At 46.5% G+C, this 21,334-nt stretch overlaps 1 protein-coding gene across 1 annotated transcript in view; it reads right to left on the bottom strand.

Moving 5' to 3' along the window:
* The window catches only part of VPS34 (vacuolar protein sorting 34), a 133,600-nt gene that overhangs the window by 69,754 nt on the left and 42,512 nt on the right, over nucleotides 1-21,334 (bottom strand). The gene's annotated exons all lie outside the window — the stretch shown is intronic.

Below are 21,334 nucleotides of genomic sequence, written 5' to 3'. Positions count from 1 at the left end.
TATAATTGAGATTCCCATTGGCCCTGCACCTGTTTTAGTTTATGGTGGAGGCCATGAACATTTCGTGGTGGCGGTCCACAAAACTGTTGGATTCGTAATAAGTTACCCACCTAGGGTCCAAAAAACTGTTGGATTCGTAATATATTGTTCTTCGCCAATCTTGCAAATTCAAGGTTAAGTCCTTCGATTGGGTACTTGTGGCATTGCCCTCCAACTTTGCACTCCACTTCAAAAATGTTAGGTTACTTGGGAGGTTTCTTCCAAGTGGACTTCCATGTTGAGGAGGCAGCCTCACAGGTGCTGAAAGGCAGCCCATTCCCATTGGGCCCGAGGAAGATGTTCTTCCTACCATACACCAGCTATTTCAACCATGTTGAAGAAGACCAAAGGAACTGCTTTCCTCTTACACTCAGATTCCCAGGTCTTCCACATGTGTATTGGCAGATGCTAGAGGCCATTGGGTCAACTTCTGGGCTGGTCCTACAGGTGCCCCCTATCCCTCTCTTGCCGACCTCTGCGACCCAAGTGGTCATTGCCTCAACAGATGTTGTCCCCAAGGTTATGGTACTTGCTCATGACAGTGAGCTTATTGAGGACTTTGTGTTGCTTCCGGGACCTAATGGTCCGTTGAAGTAACATATGGAGATTTCCGGCAGACCTGACCAGTGTTGGATCTGTCACCAGCAGGGGCACTTTGCCAAGGATTGCCATAGTGCTAGGGATCATAGGAGATTGCGCAATCACGCCTGTCAGGCGACAGCCTAGAATCCGTCTCAACCAGCGTTTCGCCAGGAGTGGTGAGTCTCTTGTGGCCATCCTCCTAGTGACAATGCTGGGACACGTGATCATGCGCCACCCAAAGACAATAGAGGTTGCTGAGTCGTCTTCCCAGAAAGATGATGCATCAGGCCAGAATGACTTTGTTGAGTCCTCCCTATTTGGGTTGGATAGTATGCAAGATGTACATGGCATGGGGGATCATGGAGATGCACAGCAATACATGTCACCCTCTCATGGGTCTTACACCATGATGTATTTGGTCAATATGCCTTGCAAGGGGGCACTCATGTATTGTACATTTATGGAGAGAATGTGCAGAGTCCTGGATATGGGAAAGACTGGACTTTGTTTGAAGGAATACCCCCTCCTTCAGCATTATGAGAGGCAGGCACACACGCTAGCTACGTGTTTGCTTAGGTCCAGGGTCAAAACCACATCTTTAACATCAGGATTGCCTCATGGAATGTGCACCACCTCGGGGGGCTTCCCACCCGCACTGGGAAGCACCTTTGAACTCCATCCTCCTGTTCCAGGAGGTAATATAGGGTTTCTCTTGTTCTACGGGCACAAATTCGATAGGCACCAGTGTGGTAAAACTGGTAACACTTATTGGTCCTGGATAGATGAGACCAAAAGGGTTGTATGCATTTCAATTGCAGAGTCATTTACACCTCATATTATTCGCTAGGGTGTTATCATACTTGCTAGAGCACAATGCATGAGGGTCGGAAATTGGGCATCTTGAATATTTTTGCGCCTAATGTGAGAGGTGAGAGGGTGTCCTTTTGGGACACCATCCAAACTCCTCCCCCAAGTAGATCATTGTGGATAGTTGGAGGGGATTTCAACATGGTTGAGTGGCCCTCCGACTAAAAGAGTGCCCCGTGAGGTTAGAACACACCACTTGGCGAGAGCCTCATGGGATAGTTTCACACTCTGCGTCTATGGCAGGGACTGTTGGACAAAGGATGACTTCCAGAGGAGGCCTAACTCTTTATCTTACTCCTAGCATAACCGCAAAAGCTGGGATGGATCTATCTTTGCACGATTGGATAGGTTCTACGAGGATGATTGGGCCCTAGATAGGAGAGGCACCATTGCTATCATGACTCGCACCACCAAGTCGGATCATCATTGCCCAGTTGTTTTGTGCCTCAAGGAGCCAGGGACTCATTGCCAATTGGCATCCCCATGTGTCCGTATCCCTGGCTCTCTCTATCTGGATGCAGAGATTTCACATGGTCAGAGGGATTTGGAGGTCATGTGACGATCTCAACCATCAGCAGCAGCGAGTTGCATTGGCCCTAGAGAGGACCAACCAGTTTTATCATAGTGTTGCTTCGGCTAAGAAATAAGAAGCCCTAGACGAGGAGAGAGCTATCAGGCCCAGGATTGTTGCACGCTTCAGTGGGAACATGAGAAGCATCCATGGTCTCCTTGGATCCCACACCTCTTGTCTGCAATTAGAGCAGAGCTACGGGGCAGATGGTCATGGATAGGCGGGCTGAGTTCTCGTTTCATGCTAACGAGGTGTTTTGGGTACGGATGGGTGGCAGATGCAACAAACACTTCTTCCCAGCACATCAGCCTACCCATATCTTCTCAGCACATCAGCCTACCCATAGTAGGGAATGTGTGAGATACTTGCAGGACTCACAGGGAGAGATTTAGACTGAGCGGGTAAACTGAGGGGTATTGCATCAGATTTTTATCACATATTTCTTTTTGCAGAGGCCCCCTCTCCACAAAGAGATGTTGCACAGCAGAAAGTTTGGGAGTGCATGCCCAAACTTAGATATGTGTTCTTCATTGGATGCCCCTTCTAGAAGGATGAGTTGAGACATGCATGCATGCTCTTTCCAAAGGAAAATGCCCAGGGGATGATGGTCTCTCCCCATCCTTCTTCATACAACTTTTGGACCACATTGGGGATGAGATCACTACTGCTTTACAGGAGATGTGATGTACAGGTATAATGCCACCCTTTCTCACGGAGGGTCTTATCCACCTCCTCCAAAAAGGTGGGGATGAGATCACTACTGCTTTACAGGAGATGTGATGTACAGGTATAATGCCACCCTTTCTCACGGAGGGTCTTATCCACCTCCTCCAAAAAGGTGGGGTTAAGACCAACATCATGAGGTGGAGGTCCATCACTTTAATTGGATCTGCATTAAAAAACTTAGCCAAGGAATTGAGCATGAGGTACAGACAATTCTTCAAAGAATTAGACATGACAACAAAATGGGTTCCTTCAAGGAAGGAATATATTTGATAACATCTTCTCATTTAAGGAAGCTGTAGAGTGGGCTAAATCTAGCCAACAACCTGATGGAGACTTCGAAGGGCATATGACATAGTGGATTGGGACTTCTTGGAAGGCACAATGGCACATATGGGTTTTTCCCAAGACTAGATCAGAGGGGTTTCATGAATGTATAGGGAGGCCCATAGCACAATTTTGGCCTGTGGGGATGTGGTGAGTGGTTTCAGATTTCCCACTTGGTGTGGCAGGGATGCCCCCTAGCTCCCTTACTGTACCTCATAGTAGCAGTGGCGAGCAGGTTCATTCAGACTACCCCAAGAGTCTCGGGTCTCAGATTGCCTCACTGGCCAGGTCAAGGGAAGGGCTACATCACCATACATATCTCTAAAGCGACAATGATGGCCAGCGTGCCCGACAAAGACTTGGGGTCCTTTGGGACTGATGGCAGAGGCAATCTAAAGATGGCGACGATCTTATCGGAGTCGGGTGCCAAGCCTTCAGAAGAGATGATGTTACCTAGGAGCGTGCCTTGGGCCACCAAGAAATCACACTTAAAGGGATTGAGACGTAACCAGGAAGAGCGACATTTGGCAAAAACTAAAGCTAATTGTGTGAGGTGTTCCAAAAAAGCTTCTATGTGGGAGACGACTTGAGTGCCTTTGAAGTTAGAAAATACAAGGACACTCCCCCCAAGGGGATGGTAGGTTCTTCTAAAAGCACTTGTGTAGATTCTTTGTCCTTGGGCATTGAGAGATCGGTCAGGTCCGTGGTTGGGTGCTTGTCGACCTTATTCAAGAGAGGTTTGACAACCCTTAATCCTCTGTGGTGGTGGCCCGTGAGACAAGCTCCCCTAGACCTACTGCCTCATTGCTCTAATTGGGAGGGGGTAGAGTTGCTTGGTCCCTCTATGATGTCCACAATGTACGATGTCAGGCCTCCCGCCGAGGAGCCAATCAAGAATTTTTGACTCGTCTCACCATGGGGGACAAGGCCATCTTCAGACTAACCCAAGATGTGGTAAGTTAAAGGGGTGGCACACAAAGTGGAACCTACCGTGGCACCACGGATCCCTTGGTCCAAGTCTTCTTCCAATTTCAGCTCTTGTGATCCCTCCTCCTAGGAAATCCACATGAAACTCGCGGCAGGTGCCCGGGGGACTAGGACCTTTGACACACTTGTTGATACCATCAATGCATATTAAAACATTTAAACATGGCCACAACCTTAACACATATCCATCATCACTTTGCATAAGACATAAAAGCTGGACAAAACATCCACAAATGCTGAAAATGGAGCTTGCACATGTGACACCACATAGAGGCTGGAATGGGCCGACCCCTCCCCCTTGGAGTATATTATTACCCAAGGAGAATAATATCATGTACAAGCTTTGAGGGCCTTACTCTTCCCACAGCAGATGCCGGATTATCCATATACAAATGCCATAGCACAACCCAACACGAGGCTACCCAGCCGGAACACACGTTGTAGAAATGGCGAACCAACAATATAGTCCATATACCTCCGTGTGGGTACGGATTCTTCCCCAAAAAACCACGGGTCTTCATGCAATAGAGCTGGTATAGCAAGTACAATACTCCCTCCATTCAGCCGGTACAGCAGGTATAGTGGCTAGTACATTAGGTACAGTGGCTGTACAGTCGGGTACGGTGGCTGGTACCACAGGTATAGCAAGTACAAATGTTGGTACAACATGTACAGTGACTCGTACAGCAAGTACAGAAGCTGGTATAGCCAGTGCAATGGGTGGTACAGTAGGTACAACAAGTACAAGGACTAGTATAGCCAATACAATGGTTGGTACAGCAGGTACAAGGGCTGGTACAACAAGTACAATGACTAGAAATCATAATAAATGTTAAATACCCTTTCCTTCAGTATTTCTTCGCGATGGAAGCCTCCAAAACAGTCCCCAACAGCCGGTATTCTTCATGGACAGCCTTCAAGAGAGAGAGAAAGAGAGTAGCCATCATTAAGGCAGCCTGTAACGGTGGTAGAGGCTAGTGTACACCAAGAGAGCCTCCATTAATGAACAGAGAGGGCTCCAATTCATAGATTTGGGGCTCCCATGAGTGAAAATGGAAAGAGCAGGCTATGGTGACAAGTGGAGAGCCACACAATAGCTGGAGTGACAAGTGTGAGGCCACTTGTCTCACTTTGATCCACTTTCTTGCCACATGTCCCAATCTAAGAGATGGGTTCTTCCATAAACTTTATCTCCAAAAATATCCCAACTGGTAGACATTCTGTCATAGGCACTTTGCCAACTCTTGGTATTTGCTCGCAAATGCAATGTCCGGCCTGGTAGCAACCATGGCATACATGAGACTGCCACAAGCTGAAGCATACGGAATCTTGGCCATATCAGCCCTGTCACTTTCCGACTGTGGGCTGTCCATAGCACTGAGTTTCACATATGGAGGCAGAGGAGTACTAGTCTTCTTCCCTCCGTCCATATTGAACCTCTGTAAAACTTTGCCAATGTATTCTTTCTGAGACAAATACAACACATGCTGATTTCTGTCCCGAAGTATCCGCATACCCAAAATGTGATTTGCATCACCCAAATCCTTCATATCAAAGGTCTGATGCAGCCTCTTCTTCAAGGCATCCATCTCTTTAGGAGATTTCCCGGCAATCAACATATCATCAACATACAAGATGAGGATCAATAGACTGCCAAGCTAGATGTGAAAGACGGAGCACCTGATAACGCATATTCACGGACCAGGAACTACGGAATCACCCTTCTTATTCTAGGGTGACGGAGGGATCATACTATACGACCATTACGAGAATGAACGGCATTCAGTATAAAAGGTATAAGTATTTTATTGCAAGAAGGAAATGAATGTGTATCACTATTTTTATACAATGTTTAAGTGGTAGCATAGAAACATGCAAATCCAATAAAAAATAAAAAAAACTTAATTACTTATATAACAAATATCAAGACTCTTAATCGCCTATCAAGTCCAAAAAATCCTGAACTTAGGGTGTATAAGCAGTGATCTATGTCACTTCTCCTGAAATCCTGTGATTTCATGAATGTATCAAATTTATGATACCATTCCCTTGGTGCCTGTTTGAGCCCATAAAGACTCTTTTTCAACTTGCATACAAGCTTCTCCTTTCCATTCACTGCATAACCCTCTGGCTGTTGCATATATATCTCCTCATGGAGATCACCATGAAGAAAAGCAGTCTTCACATCCATCTGAATCAAATCCAGATCATCATGAGCAACCAAAGCTAATACAGCTCTAAGTGTGGTCATTTTGACCACTGGAGAGAAGATCTCATCAAAGTCCACACCATATTCCTGCTTGAAGCCCTTAGCCACTAACCTGGCTTTGTATCTTGGCTTTGCATCAGGTGCAACTTTGAGCCTGTAAACCCACTTGCATGGCAAAACCTTCTTGCCTGTAGGCAAATGCACCAACTTCCATGTTCCATTTTTGTGCAGAGAATCCATCTCCGACTTCATAGCACGCTCCCATAGAGCCTTGTTTGCCCTCTGTAAAGCCTCCTTATAACATGAGGGCTCCCCACAGTCAGTAAGCATCAAGTAGTCAACCTTTGGAACAAACCTGTCAGGGGCTCTGGAGGGTCTTGTGGACCTCCGTACCCAATGACCATCATTTGCAGGTTGCTGTCCAGCCTGCATATCACCTATTGGTGGCTCCTATTCCATGCCATAAGGTTGAAAGATCATGCCCGGTATCTCCTCTAACTGTGGGATATCCATAGGGATATCTTCTGCCATCTCTTGCTGTCCATTTGGACCATTTTCAGCACCATTTAAGGGCTGGTTTTGCTGCTGTAATGGCTGATTTACAGCCCTTGGTTGTTGTCCATGATGTCCATCATCATCAAAGATGACTTTGCCAGGCTCCTGTTGCCTTGCAGGCTCCTTATACATGCATGTTTCATCAAAAATGACATCATTGCTGCGTATAATCTTTCTATTCACTGGATCCCAAAGTCTATACCCCACTTCACCTCTGTCACCATATCCTAGGAATATGCATTTGTGAGACTTAGAATCAAGTTTGGTGCGCATTTCCCTGCGTATGTGCACGTACGCAACGCAACCAAACACTCTCAAGTGCTTGTAGGACGGAGGCTTCCCTGTCCATACTTCCTCTGGCATTTTCCCACCAAGCCTCGTGTTAGGTGACCTGTTTATAAGATGAACGGCTATCATAACAGCTTCAGCCCAAAAACCATGAGGTAATGCAGCATGTGACAACATAGAACGGACCTTCTCCTGAATGGTCCTGTTCATCCTCTCTGCTGTCCCGTTTTGTGGAGGATCATAAGGAGTAGAGAGCTCCCTCTTGATGCCTTTAGCATCACAAAAGTCCTGAAACTGTTTGGACATATACTCTCCACCATTGTCGGAACGCAAAGCCTTTAGTGTTTTGCTAGTTTGATTCTCAACAAGAGCAACAAACTTCTCAAACACTGAGAATGTATCACTCTTCAAACGAAGAGGATAAACCCACACCTTGCGTGTGGCATCATCTATAAAAGACAAAATATTTTGCCCCTCCCAAAGAAAGCTGAGGCATCTCACATACATCTGTATGCACAAGCTCTAACTGAGCATCTTTCTGTCCAAGACCTTTCTTGTGGGGGCACTGGAGTTGCCTGCCATATATACAATGTTCACAAAACTGAAAACTTGAGAACTTTAGAGACGGCAAGTAACCAAAACGAGACAATTGCTCCATTCCTTTGACACTCATGTGTCCCAACCGGCTATGCCACATAGAAATTTCCGGCAGCTCGGTTGCATTTACATTAGCATGGTGACAAACACCTGCATGCATGAAGTAAAGAGTGTCCACCTTAGAGCCTCTGGCAACAACCAGTGAGCCCTTACTAATCTTCCACTTTCCACGACCAAATGTGGTAACATAATCAACATCATCAAGCTGTCCAGTAGAAAGCAGGTTCTTCTTGATCTCAGGCACATGCCTGACATCATGGAGCATAAGCTGTAAGCCATCTGAAAACACAAGCCTCACATCACCTCTGCCAAGAATCTTACATGCATGGTTGTCACCCAAATAAACTACTCCTTCATTGCCAGCAGTATACCTGCCAAACAAGTCTCTGTAACCTGTGACATGAAAGGAGGCACCTAAATCAATGATCCATAAGTGCATACCATGACCATCTCCTGCAAGAAGTGAATGGGCATCAAGTGAAGACATGAATAGGACTTCATCCTCGCTGTCACCTGCATGTGACACATTGACTTCTTCAATCTTGACTCCACTTTTGCCCTTTGGCTTTGCATCTTTGGCTTCATCTTTGTCTTTGTCTTTTCCTTTGCCCTTTTCCTTTTGATCATTCTTCCATTTGTAGCATTGCTTTTTGAAGTGTCCCTTCTTGCCACAATAATGGCATTCCAAGTCCTTTTTGGAGCGGGACTTGCTCCTTCCCCGTTCTTGGCTTTTACCCCTTTGCTGGGATCTCCCACGTGCATTCATTGCATTGGACTTTCCAACAGAATTGTTCTTCCTGTTCATCTCTTCTTGAAGAAGAGCACCCTCCACATCTGCATATGACAGCATAGCATTTGAATTGCTAGTGGCCGTCCTAAATGTGTCCCAACTCTCTGGCAAAGTGCATAAGAGAAAAGTGGCTTTGAACTCATCGTCCATTGCCAACTTTTGATTGATGACCTGGCTGACAACACCATTAAACTCATTTAGATGGGCTGCCATAGACGCCCCTTCCTTCATTTGAAGACCTATGAGTTTCTTCAACCAATACACTTTGCTTGAGGCACTTTGCTCGGCATACAAGTCCTGCAATCTTTGCCACATTCCCCAAGCTGTCTTCTCTTCACGAATGCTGAAAAGTAAAGAGTCTGCTGACACAGACAACATGATAGTAGATCTTGCCAGCTCATCCATATCTTCCCACTCTTCAGCAGTAAGAGAAGCGGGCATTACACCCCGTTCTTTGATGGGCTTGTGCTGCTTCTTCTGGAGCAACACATTGTAGCACTGGGTTTGCCAAATATCATAGTTATGTGAGCCTTCAAGCTTCTTGATGTGAAGCAATGAAGAGCTCTCACCTGTGGTTGCCATAGCAATATGCAACCTTTGTCAATGCCTGACTCCCTGCAAGATGTGCAAACACTGCACCAAAAGCACACAAAGTGCTCATAGTTGTTCTCCCAAAGTTTATCTCCCACTGCAGAAGCACAAATGCAACTCTACTCCCACTGAATGTGATAAAATCACCAAAATCTGGTTGCTGCAGATTTAGGACAGCACCTTAAATGTGCTCTGTTCCCCTTCCAAAGTAGTGTACAGTAGTACTAAGTGCTCACCAATGATGTACCAAACCTGTACCGGCAAGTACAGCAACTGAAAATGAACCTTTTCTTCACTCAAATCAATGTACAGCCATGACAAAACTTGCACAAAGTTGTACCAAATCTGTACCAGCAAGTACAACAGCAATAAATGCTCTCCTGGCTGTCCAAATGAGTGAAAATCAGACTTTTACAGTCCCCACCACTGCAAGACAACAGTCCCGAACAGAAATTGGGCAAAAGCCCCTTGACTGCAAGTGGATTTCTGAGGATTCAAGGCATAAAAGTCTTGCCTGCTGCTTTGCCAAGCTCAACAAGCATACAATCTTGAAAAGCCCCTTGATTTAAGATCAATTTCTGATCATACATGGTACATTAACGCACATGAAGGCATCCAGAGTCTTCGCAATGCTTCCCCCTGGCCACATATACATCCAATACATAAAAGCCCCTTGATTTACAGGCACATTGAGTGCTTGACAGGCATCAACACATTGCCCAAAGCATCAAATGCGAGTGCCTACATGCAAATCAACCCAATCGGCACAAAAGCCCTTTGATCTGCACTGCAATTTCCTGCAATTTAGGCCCGAATGTGAGATTGCTCACATCATACAGCATGTATGAATGCCCAATTGCACAATTACATCAAAAGCCCCAAATTTTGATTGCCAATTTCCTGCAAATTGATCCTGAATGTGACCAATGTCACCCAATTTTGCCAATTTTGCTCAAAATTTGAGCAATTTGGCACCTGTACCTGCTCAATTGATGATTGTACCTGCTCAATTGCAAATCCCAAAAAAAAAATTTGAAGCAAATACCTCGTAATTTCTGATTGCAGGAAAGGGAGGGGTCGTGCTGATGCTGCTGCAGAATTTATGTGCAGATATTGAAAGGGCAGCTGTATTAATGCAGGCGGCAGTTCCTCATGCGGGAGCTCCTCAGGCGTGCTGCAGAAGACTGAGTCGACTCAGGTCAGCAACAAGGTATTTGGGTGATGCGTGGTCAAACTGATGGGCGTTTGCCTCACGGCAGGGCAACGCTAGTGTTGCGAACTCTGTAGCGTGGAGTCAAACTGACAGGCGACGGGCTCCACCTCCTTCACATACTCGTCAGTGCCGTGTATTCGCGTATCCGGCCAACGCCTGCGTGCGCTGTTGGCGTTGGTGCGTAGCTCTTCTCGTGGGCAACAGGACCTCCACGGGGACACGTAAGCGTGTCTTTTTTACGCCTTGGCCAGCGCTACACGTGACGGGACTGTTTGTTGACGCCGCCTCCGTTTAGTGGCTTTACGCCTTGTGGCCAGGCGTCTAACGCCCAACGCTCACACAGACTGCGCCCAGCACACGACACGTTGACTCCTTGCGCTTCTTCTCCAGGCTCACACGCACAGGCTATCGGCTCTGTAAACCAACCCTCGGCTGCAACTGGCTGACAACGAAAGCCACTACCTCCACAGTTAGCTACAGTGGTGAAAACCGGTGGCCTTTGCAGTTGGCTCTGATACCAGTTGAATGGGAGAAGAATTAGGGTTTCATGTGAGAGACAAACACACAGAGAAGAAGGGAGAGAGAGAGAGAGAGAGAGTTGTGGGGATAAGTCAACTCAACAAGTGTGAGTGTGTGACTCCCCTATCACACATGTATATTTGCACTAGTACACATAGTGCACTTAGTACATTAAAAGTACTAAGTGTACTATGTACTATAACTTATGGGCTAGTACACACTATAAGGGTGGGCATAATGCCTTTACCCCAACACCGATGACCGACCAAGAGCCTATAAAAGGGTGGCCAAGGTTAGTTATTGAGATATAGAGAGCCTCGCGAGTTCGTGAGAGCTCTATGGTCTTGGAGCCTGGATCTAGTGCAGATGTGCACCTGCTTTATGCAAATCCCAGACATTAGGTCCAAGATTCTTAAGGAGTGTCACGACGCCCCTTCTGCTAGACACCCTGGGGTACACAGGACACTATCATTAGTGAAACACACTTTTTATTGGCCAAAGATGAAAGGGTATGTAGAAGATTATGTTCTCAAGTGTCAAATTTGTCAGGCAAATAAAACTGAACGCTTTAGACAGGCTGGGTTGTTGCATCCTTTGCAAATCCCAGGTAATAAATGGGAAAGTATTTCCATGGATTTTATTACCGGATTGCCAAGAACACAGCCACGATTCTATTTGGGTTATGGTAGATAGCTTGACAAAAATGGCTAGATTTTTACCGACCCGGAAGACTATTACAACTACGCAATTAGCACGGCAATTTATCGAGCAATTGTTTAGACTGTACGGGTTACCGCAGGACATAGTCAGTGATAGGGACTCTAAGTTTATGAGTGATTTTTGGAAACTTGTTTTTGAGAAGTTGGAAACAACTTTGCATTTGAGTTCCTCTGATCATCCTCAATCTGATGGCCAGACTGAAAGAGTGAATCAGATTTTGGAGGATATGCTTCGAGCATATGTATCCAAAAGACAGAGTTCATGGGAGGATTATCTTCCTATGTTAGAATTTGCATATAACAGTACTAAACATACGAGTACAGGTTTTAGTCCTTTCATGCTTATGTATGGTTTTCAACCTAGATCACCTGTTACAGTAGGATTCTCAGGACTTCAGCATGATGCAGCACGTAATTTTTTGCAAGATATGCAGGAAATGTTACAAGTTGTGAAGGAATCTATTAGAAGTGCTCAAGACCGAGACAGGTTTTATTCTAATAGACATCGTTCACCCAGAGAGTTCTCTGAAGGAACGATGGTGTATTTGCGAGTTCCGAAAGATTCCGAGACTTTACGGACAAGTTGATCTCCGAAATTATCCCCTAGATACTGTGGACCATTTCGTGTTACACGACGGATTGGTTCAGTTGCATATGAATTGGATTTGTCTTCTCATGTGAAAGTTCATCCTGTATTTCATGTCAGTAGACTTAAGGAAGTACTGGGTGGAACAGATCAGTTAGTTACTCCTCAAAAAATTATAGATGTCGAGGACATGACATTTGTTCCGCACGAACCTGAAAAGATTCTTGGATTTCGTGAAAGAAGATTGCGTAATACGCTTATCACGGAATGCAAGATCAAGTGGAAGGATCATGTTGAGGAGGACGCTACATGGGAGACATTGACTACTCTTCAGAGAGATTACCCTGGCTTTTTAGTGAGCTTAGGAGTGAGCTCTTAGAGAAAGGGGAGTATGTCATGTGCACAGTGTGTGTCTATCGTGTGCTACACACACACAAGACTAGTTTCGAGGCTTGGGGAAGCTTGGAGCTAGGCAGGCTAATTGACGAGCTGAGTTAGGGATATACTAACGGGCGGCCACCCAAGTATGGACGGGCGGGCGCCCAAGTGTGGACGCCCGATGACCGGTCAAGAGCCTATAAAAGGGTGGCCAAGGTTAGTTATTGAGATATAGAGAGTCTCGCGAGTTCGTGAGAGCTCTATGGTCTTGGAGAATGGATCTAGTGCAGACGTGCACCTACTTTATGCAGCCGAGGCCGGCAACAATCTCGAGGCCCGCGAGGGCAGCTTCGTGGCGGTATGGGACGTCTCGAGGAGGAGATTGGTCGGTACGTCAACCTAGTTAGCTCAGCTCGTGGCTCGGTGGGGACAGCCAAGTCTGTGGGCTTGCCCACGGCTGTCATGGTTGGGAGGTGAGTCAGGCCTGCACCCCCTTGTTTGTTTGTTCGTTTGTTTGCAGGTTTCGAGTCTCGTACCAAGAACGATCACGAGGAGATCCTTGGGGATTTGACAATGTGAACCATGAGTTTCATAAGTCCAATGCATCCCAAATAAAGGGAGCCAAAAAGAATAATCCATAAACCTGAGGATAGATCCAAATCCCTAGAAAAGAAGTCCAGGAATCCATAGACCTGTATACCATAATCCTTGTATACCATAACTCTTACCACATACTCCGTGCTAACGACACACCTTGGTGTAGAGGTGGACTTTATCCATAAAAGTATCATATCCATGAGATATCCAAAGATTTCTTCTCTATAAACTCGGACAGATTCGTCCATAGAAATTGCTTGTGAAGCCCAATATCTATATAAATCTCGTCCAGGAAAGAAATCTCCATAGATATAATCCATCCCAATAAAGGGAGCCATAAACAATGTTTCCATGAAACCATCTCAAGGCAAACAACAACACCTTTCTCCTTGCATGGCTATACAAGGGTTAGTGAACATCAAAAACACTTCATAGTAAATAGTAAAAGCACCAACTTTGCAAACTCAAAGTATACTTAGCTTTTCTTTGCCAGGTTGGTCATGAAGCCAAAAGAAATATCTCGTCACCATATCCTTAAGATATCCCGAGATATATCTCCATATAGCTTGCCTGTAAGCTCGATAATATAATCCACAATATCCATATGGAAAGAGTGCTAAACGTGTGCACATAAAGCCAACTCCACACTTCCAAGATAAAATTTTCTGAATTCATAAATCCTTAGATCAACAAGTTGTCTACTGCTCATGCTCTTGCTTCATAAGCTATGAAGCCGCTGGACATGCTTCACAGCAATGATGGTACGTGTGGTCCCCACTTGAGATCTTTTCTCTTCCTTATTGATAGAAGGAAGCCTTCGCTTCCAAGAAAGCCTATGCTCTGATACCAATGAAACTCGCAGCGGGTGCCCGGGGGATTAGGGCCTTTGACACACTTGTTGATACCATCAATGCATATTAAAACACTTAAACATGGCCACAACCTTAACACATATCCATCATCACTTTGCATAAGACATAAAAGCTGGACAAAACAACCACAAATGCTGAAAATGGAGCTTGCACATGTGATACCACATAGAGGCCGGAATGGGCCAACCCCCCAACCCCCCCCCCCCCCCCCCGCCCCCTTGGAGTATTTTATTACCCAAGGAGAATAATATCATGTACAAGCTTTGAGGGCCTTACTCTCCCCACGGGAGATGCCGGATTATCCATATACAAATGCCATAACACAGCCCAACACGAGGCTACCAAGCCGGAACACACGACGTAGAAATGGCGAACCAACAATATAATCCATATACCTCCGTGTGGATACTGATTCTTCCCCAAAAACCACGGACCTTCATGCAATAGAGCTGGTACAGCAAGTACAACACTCCTCCATTCAGCCGGTACAGCAAGTATAGTGGCTGGTATAGCCGGTACGGTGGCACGTACAGCAAGTACAAATGTTGGTACAACATGTACACTGATTGGTACAACAGGTACAATTGCTGGTACAACAAGTACAAAAGCTCGTACAGTCTATACAATGGGTGGTACCACAAGTACAAGGACTGGTACATCAAGTACAAGGGCTGGTACAACAAGTGCAATGGCTAGAAATCATAATAAATGATTAAATACCCTTGCCTTCAGTATTTCTTCGCGATGGAAGCCTCCAAAACAGTCCCCAACAGCCGGTATTCTTTATGGGCAGCCTTCAAGAGAGAGAGAAAGAGAGTAGCCATCATTGGGGCAGCCTGTAACGGTGGTAGAGGCTAGTGTACACCAAGAGAGCCTCCATTAATGAACAGGGAGGGCTCCAATTCATAGATTTGGGGCTCCCATGAGTGAAAATGGAAAGAGAAGGCTATGATGACAAGTAGAGAGCCACACAATAGCTGGAGTGACAAGTGTGAGGCCACTTGTCTCACTTTGATCCACTTTCTTGCCACATGTCCCAATCTAAGAGATGGGTCCTTCCATAAACTTTATCTCTAAAAATATCCCAACTGGTAGACATTCTGTCATAGTCACTTTGCCAACTCTTGGTATCTGCTCAATTCCAGATGTAATGATGCGAACAGAATTTACATCGGAGTTGGGCCAAAAATAGCAACTCTCCTAAATTTTAGGAGTGTGGTCCTTTGTATTCTAGGATAATCCCCCATTCCCAAAGCTTGTACTTTCCAAATATTTAAACATCCTGGAGTCCACCATACCCCTTTCATACTGGGAAATGTCCAGGCTACTAACACCACAAATGGTCAAAACCCCAATCATGTAGTACTCAACTACTTCTAAGCCACAGCCGACCAATGAGTAATGAGTAAGCCCTCCTGACTTCCGACAGCCAGATCACCACAAAGTCAAGAAAGAATTGGATAACCTGGATTATTACAGTGATGCCTTCCCCTAGGCCTATGAGAGTCACCTCCCGTTGGTCGGCCATCCGAACACACGAGTTGGCTGGTCTCGTTATCTGGAAACCCACTGCACGGAGTGTGAATTCTCGCATTAGGTGTACCCCAGAGCCACCATCAACAATTGCCCTGGAAAGTGCGGTGCCATGAACAGGCGGGGCTCCGGTAGTCCATAAGGGGAGGGCTGGTGCGGCTGATACCCATGCAACCCGCAATGCGTGCACCTGTAGGAAGTGGGGACCCACCAATGTGGAACTTCCCACCACTAGAATTGGGTGGCTTACTGTCAAGCTGCTCCACGAGTGCACTGAGGCATTGTCGGACACTTGGGCTAATTTGGAAAAGATCAAAGAGATTCATCACCATCTTATTCTCATGAGTAGATCTTCCACGGAGAAGGTTGGAAGCTGTGGTTTGGATTGCAAGAAGGGAGAGGAAGGTGATTTGTCTAATAAAGAGGGATGGTTATGGAGATCCTTGAAGGCTTGCCAGAAGGACTGGTGTATGATTGTGCACGGAAGTGGAAGATTGGTATCATTGGGCTCATCCCTTGGATTGGTATCATTGGACTCATCCCACAGAAGGTTGGCAGAACGATAAGAGAAGCAACGGCATAATGGGCGGGGTTAGGGGTTGTTGAGGTGGGGTATGGGGCTTGTTGCTGATGAAGTTGACGGAATCCCTTCAAATAGTAACAGCCTGCATGTCCCCTCTTTTCATAGAAGGAGTAGTACCTCCTCTTTGGGAATTCTTGGAAGGTGCCAAAGACTGGCATATGGCACACTACAATCCCCTCTTGGCTTCTTGTTAGGTCTTTAGTTCCGGGTGTTGTACGAGGTGGTTCCCTCTGAGAGTGGCCAGACATGGAGGAAATACCCTCCCCCAGATTATCTCCACCTTGTAAAGCTTTTATAGCTTTATTAACATGATTAAGACTTAATTAATAAACATAAGACAAATGCTGATAGAAAGATTGAGTTATTTGCATTGAGACAAGGGCCTTTCTTAAATAGAGGCCCATAAGGTACAAGTGAAGAGACACATCCCTGGGAAGGGGTGTGGCTCTTGAGTCAACGGTTATGTCCTTTGGACTTAGGGGTGTGTCTTTTAATGAATAGACATGTCCTTTGATAGTGACCCATGTGTAAGGGTGTGACCCTTCACAGGTGTCCTTTCAGTTAATAAGGGATTAAGGAGTAATTAAGGAGAGATTAAGAGAGTTAGTCACAATCGTGACATTCCCTCCCACTTAAAATAACACTCAGGGGTAGTTGTTGAGACTCTGGAAGAAGGGAAATGATTGAATTGCTTCTGCATCCAAAGCTCTAGCTGCTAGATCCCATGTCATGGCATTATTGTTGACCATAACAATCTTGCATATACCAAACTGAATATTAACTGCATCTTCAACTTGTCTCATCTTGACCAAAAGCATGAGAATCATATCTGTAACTTAAGTAGAACTTTTGTTAACATCATTGGTAACATCGAGCTTTGTCCAAGAAAAGACTGAATCTTCATTTGCCTTTAGAGAAACCATAAGCAAACTGTCTTGAATCTCCAATATCAAGGATTGTGTCACCAAACTTTGCATTTGGTTAGTGACCATCATTTGGAAATCTGAAAGGGATTCCATTAGCTTGTCTGTAACACGGATGTCTTCAAGGGTTGTCGTAGATGAAGAAATAATATCTTCCATATGCTTTTCTTTGCTTAGAAAGTTGTTCTCGGGACAAGTTATGTCCAAAGATTCATTTGCAGCGATTGAAGTCATGCTGCAAGAGTCTACGGCTGATTTATCATTTGCACCACTGAAGGTAAGGACTAGAGTCTTCATTTTTGAAGAGGAATCATCATTCACCACGGCGTCAAGTATCTGGTCAGAGGCAAAGACTCCATTTTGCACGGGCGGTGACAAGGCTAGTGCTTCTGCCGGGGTCATGGCAAGAAAAGGAGTTGTGGACATTGTATTTGTCACACATGTACAAGAATCTTCTGAATCTTCAGCTTTCTCAGCAGGTATTAAGGGTTCCAATGTAGAAGGGGGAGGTTGAGGTTGTTTGCGCCTCTTAGACCTCTCAAGGATCTTGCACAACGTGAGAATGAGTAAGTCTTCAACACTGCCACCAAGAGCTTGCAAGGACTTGAATGTAGGGCATTGCTCGCGAGGGGAAACTTGTCCAACGTCGCAACATTCATGACCGAGTACTCGACTAGGGTTGGACACACGTGCCACTAAGATGCCCATCTTGATATGGCTGATTTCTTTCCAAGATGTGATCCTTTGGAAGCTTCATGTTGCTGCTTCTGTTGATAGTGATTCAAGGATGGATCTTTCTCATAACTGTTGTAATGCTGAGAATGTTTGCGACGAGCATGCAGAGGCTCGAACGAAGGTATTTCATGTCTGGTGGTCTCTACAAAACTGTGCTGACGACAAGAAACCTGTTGTGGGTGTTGTACGCCGAGAAGTTGCTTGCCAGGAGCTTGAGGAGGCTTTGGCTCACCATGTATTAAGTGTGACGAAAAGGTTGCCAGAGAAGGCTTCAAGAGTAGTTGAAATGCCTTCTTTTTGATTGCGCTAGTAAGAACCATTCAATGGCTACCACGAGCATATGCGCCAAAGAAACCTTGGAAATAGACAAGGTAGCCAGAGAAGTGTGAAAGGTAGTCAACATGCATGCCAAGAAAGCCATTGCCGGAGACAAGAGGGACGTACATGAAGAGGGCGGCCTCTTGACAGCCGGGGGGGGGGGGGGGGGGGGGGGGGGGGGGGGGGGGGTTGGTTGCCGAATCGCCAACGGAAAGGGGTGCCGGTTCACACTAGCGCACACCCGTTGGTTTTTTTTTTTTTCACAGAGAGACCCACGTGTCAATATGAGGTAATAAAATTTGTTTTTTTTTTTAATGGTGTAAACGTGACGGCCTGGATCGCGTAGCCAACTGGAGGGAAAAGGTGCACCGCTTCGAAGGGGCGCCGCCAGCGACTAAGCGAAGAGGTGAAGGGCACTATTCGGCGGCGAGGGCTCAGGGCCGGCAGCTGCTCTAAGCAAGCAAGGGCTCATGCCTGCCAACACTGCCGCGCCGACCCTCCAAGACATTAAGTGAGTGCCCGTAGGTGTACCGCCACGGGTGGAACTCGCCTGTAGGGCGGCCAGGCACGGAGGCCGAAGGGCAACAAGGACCCGTCTAGGTACGAGGCGCGAGGGCAGTGACTCCGGGTGCGCGAGGCGTGTTCACGGAACCACCGAGGGCGCGGCAGAGGGGGACAGCTGCAGGAACTCCATCGGGTTGGGACGGGGGGAAAAAAAATTGAGCGAGGCTTAATCTTTAGGCATCTGCTCTATGGGTGAGAAGATCTTTCCTCCGCCTCCATACAACACCGGGGTGAGGGTGCGTAGAGTTGACGCGCCGGTAGCGTAGCACGCACTACATAACCGGCTGGTCCGGGAAAAAATTTGCTCTGATACCACTGTAAAGCTTTTATAGCTTTATTAACATGATTAAGACTTAATTAATAAACATAAGACAAATGCTGATAGAAAGATTGACTTAATTGCATTGAGACAGGGGCCTTTCTTAAATAGAGGCCCAAAAGGTACAAGTGAAGAGACACATCCCTGGGAAGGGGTGTGGCTCTTGAGTCAACGGTTATGTCCTTTGGACTTAGGGGTGTGTCTTTTAATTAATAGACATGTCCTTTGATAGTGACCAATGTGTAAGGGTGTGACCCTTCACAGGTGTCCTTTCAGTTAATAAAGGAGAGATTAAGAGAGTTAGTCATAATCGTGACACACCTCATTTGAGGGTTCTAAGAATGTACATGTAGCCTATAGCTGTTTGCTTGTAACTAATAGAAGGATCTTTTCTCCACGAAAAAAAAAAGAAGAGTGATGGCATGTTAAAAGAAACCATTGACATGTAAACCCTCTCCACACATGGTTTGTAATTGTTCTTTAAGGTTTTTGATGTTTGTGGCTGCTCCATCCGAAATTCAAAGAAGGATCACGTAAAGAGGCTCTTTCTCTGGCACCCACAGGACGAGAGACGGCATTCGGTCGCAAGTTGCGTGGCCAAGATGAGCTATTGTTCCGATCCCCCCCATGTGAGATCCATCGCCACAGATTTTTTCCGATCTCTTCTCACTGGTGTCCCATTATCCCCACAGGTGGCGGACATGCGCGAGAAGGTCTGGCGGCACATGAGAGAGGTAGTTCCCCTCTCTTCGGTCCTCCTTATTGACTCCATTTCCTAGAGAGGAGCTGGTGGAGACATTGATGGCACTTCCCATAGGCAAATGCCCGGGGTCAGATGGGCTTCAAGTCTCTTTCTTTCTTCGTCATTGGGACCTCATGGAAGGCGGCCCTTGAGTTGCCTTCAATGAGATTATGCTCATAGGTGACATGCCAGAGAGGCTCTCAGAGGGTAGGGTTTGATACACTTGATTCCTAAGGAGGATGGTGACAGATTGGCGATCCGGCAGTGGAGACCCATCACTCTTCTGGGGACCGCCTATAAGATCTTGGCCAAGGCCATTAGCAGGGGAGAGTTTAGCCTTTCCTCCCTGGCTTGATTCATGACACTCAGACCGGTTTTGTTCATGATCGGAGCATTCTCGACATCATCTTCACTTTCTGGTGGGAGGCGACAGCTTCCGCCAGGATGCGGCAACAGGACCTCATAGTGCTACTCCTAGACTTTGAGAAAGCTTATGATAGGGTGGATTGGAGCTTTCTGGAGGGCACAATGAGCCAGATGGGATTCCCTGTGGAGTGGATTAGTGGGGTTTCAGAACTTTACTCAACCTTGCACAGCCAGGTTCTCATTCTCCCCCCTTTCCCACTTGGTACGGCAGGGCTGTCCTCTGGCACCTTACCACTTCCTATTCGTCGCCCCGAGGCCATGAGTGGTTTTCTCTCAGCCCACGAGACGGGGCTTTAGGGATTGCGTCTCCCCCTCCGCACTCAGGAGGAGCTACTTGACTCAAAGTTTGCAAATGACAATGCAGCTTACCTTTCAGGAGATGTGAGGAATCTCCAGAGATTCACGGAAGCGATCGAGATCTTTTGTCACGTATCAGGAGCCCAGATCAATTGGAACAAGTCATGTGGTTTTTGGGTAGGCTCTGCACCCACCCCGACTTGGCGCCCAGTTGAGGCTTTCCAGTGGATCCTTAGGGACACTCCGCTTCGCTATCTTGGATGCCAAGTGGGCATTGATATCTCTCCTGAGCAGCAGCTCACCCCTCTACTTCTGAGTATTCAGAAGAAGCTTTTATACTCAAGTTCTTCGAGGCTCTCCTTAGCAGGTAGAGTGGTGATGGCGAACCAAGTTCTTCTTGCCACCATGTGGTACATCACTTTGCGCTAGGCCTTCTCTCGAGCATGTATTGGCCATGTACAGCGGTTGATCCGAAACTTATTATGGGCCGACAAGTGATGGGAGGCTTGCTGGGGCCAAGGTGCCACGGAGAGTGATCATTCAGCCAAAACGTAGAGGGAGGCTAGGCCTCATTGACCCTACTATTCAGAGCCGTGCCCTGAAGGGCAAGCTGATTGTTAGAGGACTCCTTTCCGGTGGTGAGCCTTGGAAGGACTTCCTCTTGGCCTGGATTTCAGCCAGCACCACGAGTCCAAGGGGCCCTTGGCCGCAGAATACCAGATGGATTTTCACAGAGATGCAAGCCTGTAGTTTTACACCAACTTTTCAGGACCAATTTGCAGCCAATTTACTCCGAGGTTGCAATCACCTTAGGCCGGCCCTTA

Source organism: Cibotium barometz, chromosome 24 (genome assembly GCF_041138505.1).
Source record: "Cibotium barometz isolate CiBa-2024 chromosome 24, ASM4113850v1, whole genome shotgun sequence".
Lineage (NCBI taxonomy): Eukaryota > Viridiplantae > Streptophyta > Polypodiopsida > Cyatheales > Cibotiaceae > Cibotium > Cibotium barometz.
This window is presented reverse-complemented; position numbering and strand designations above follow the sequence as displayed.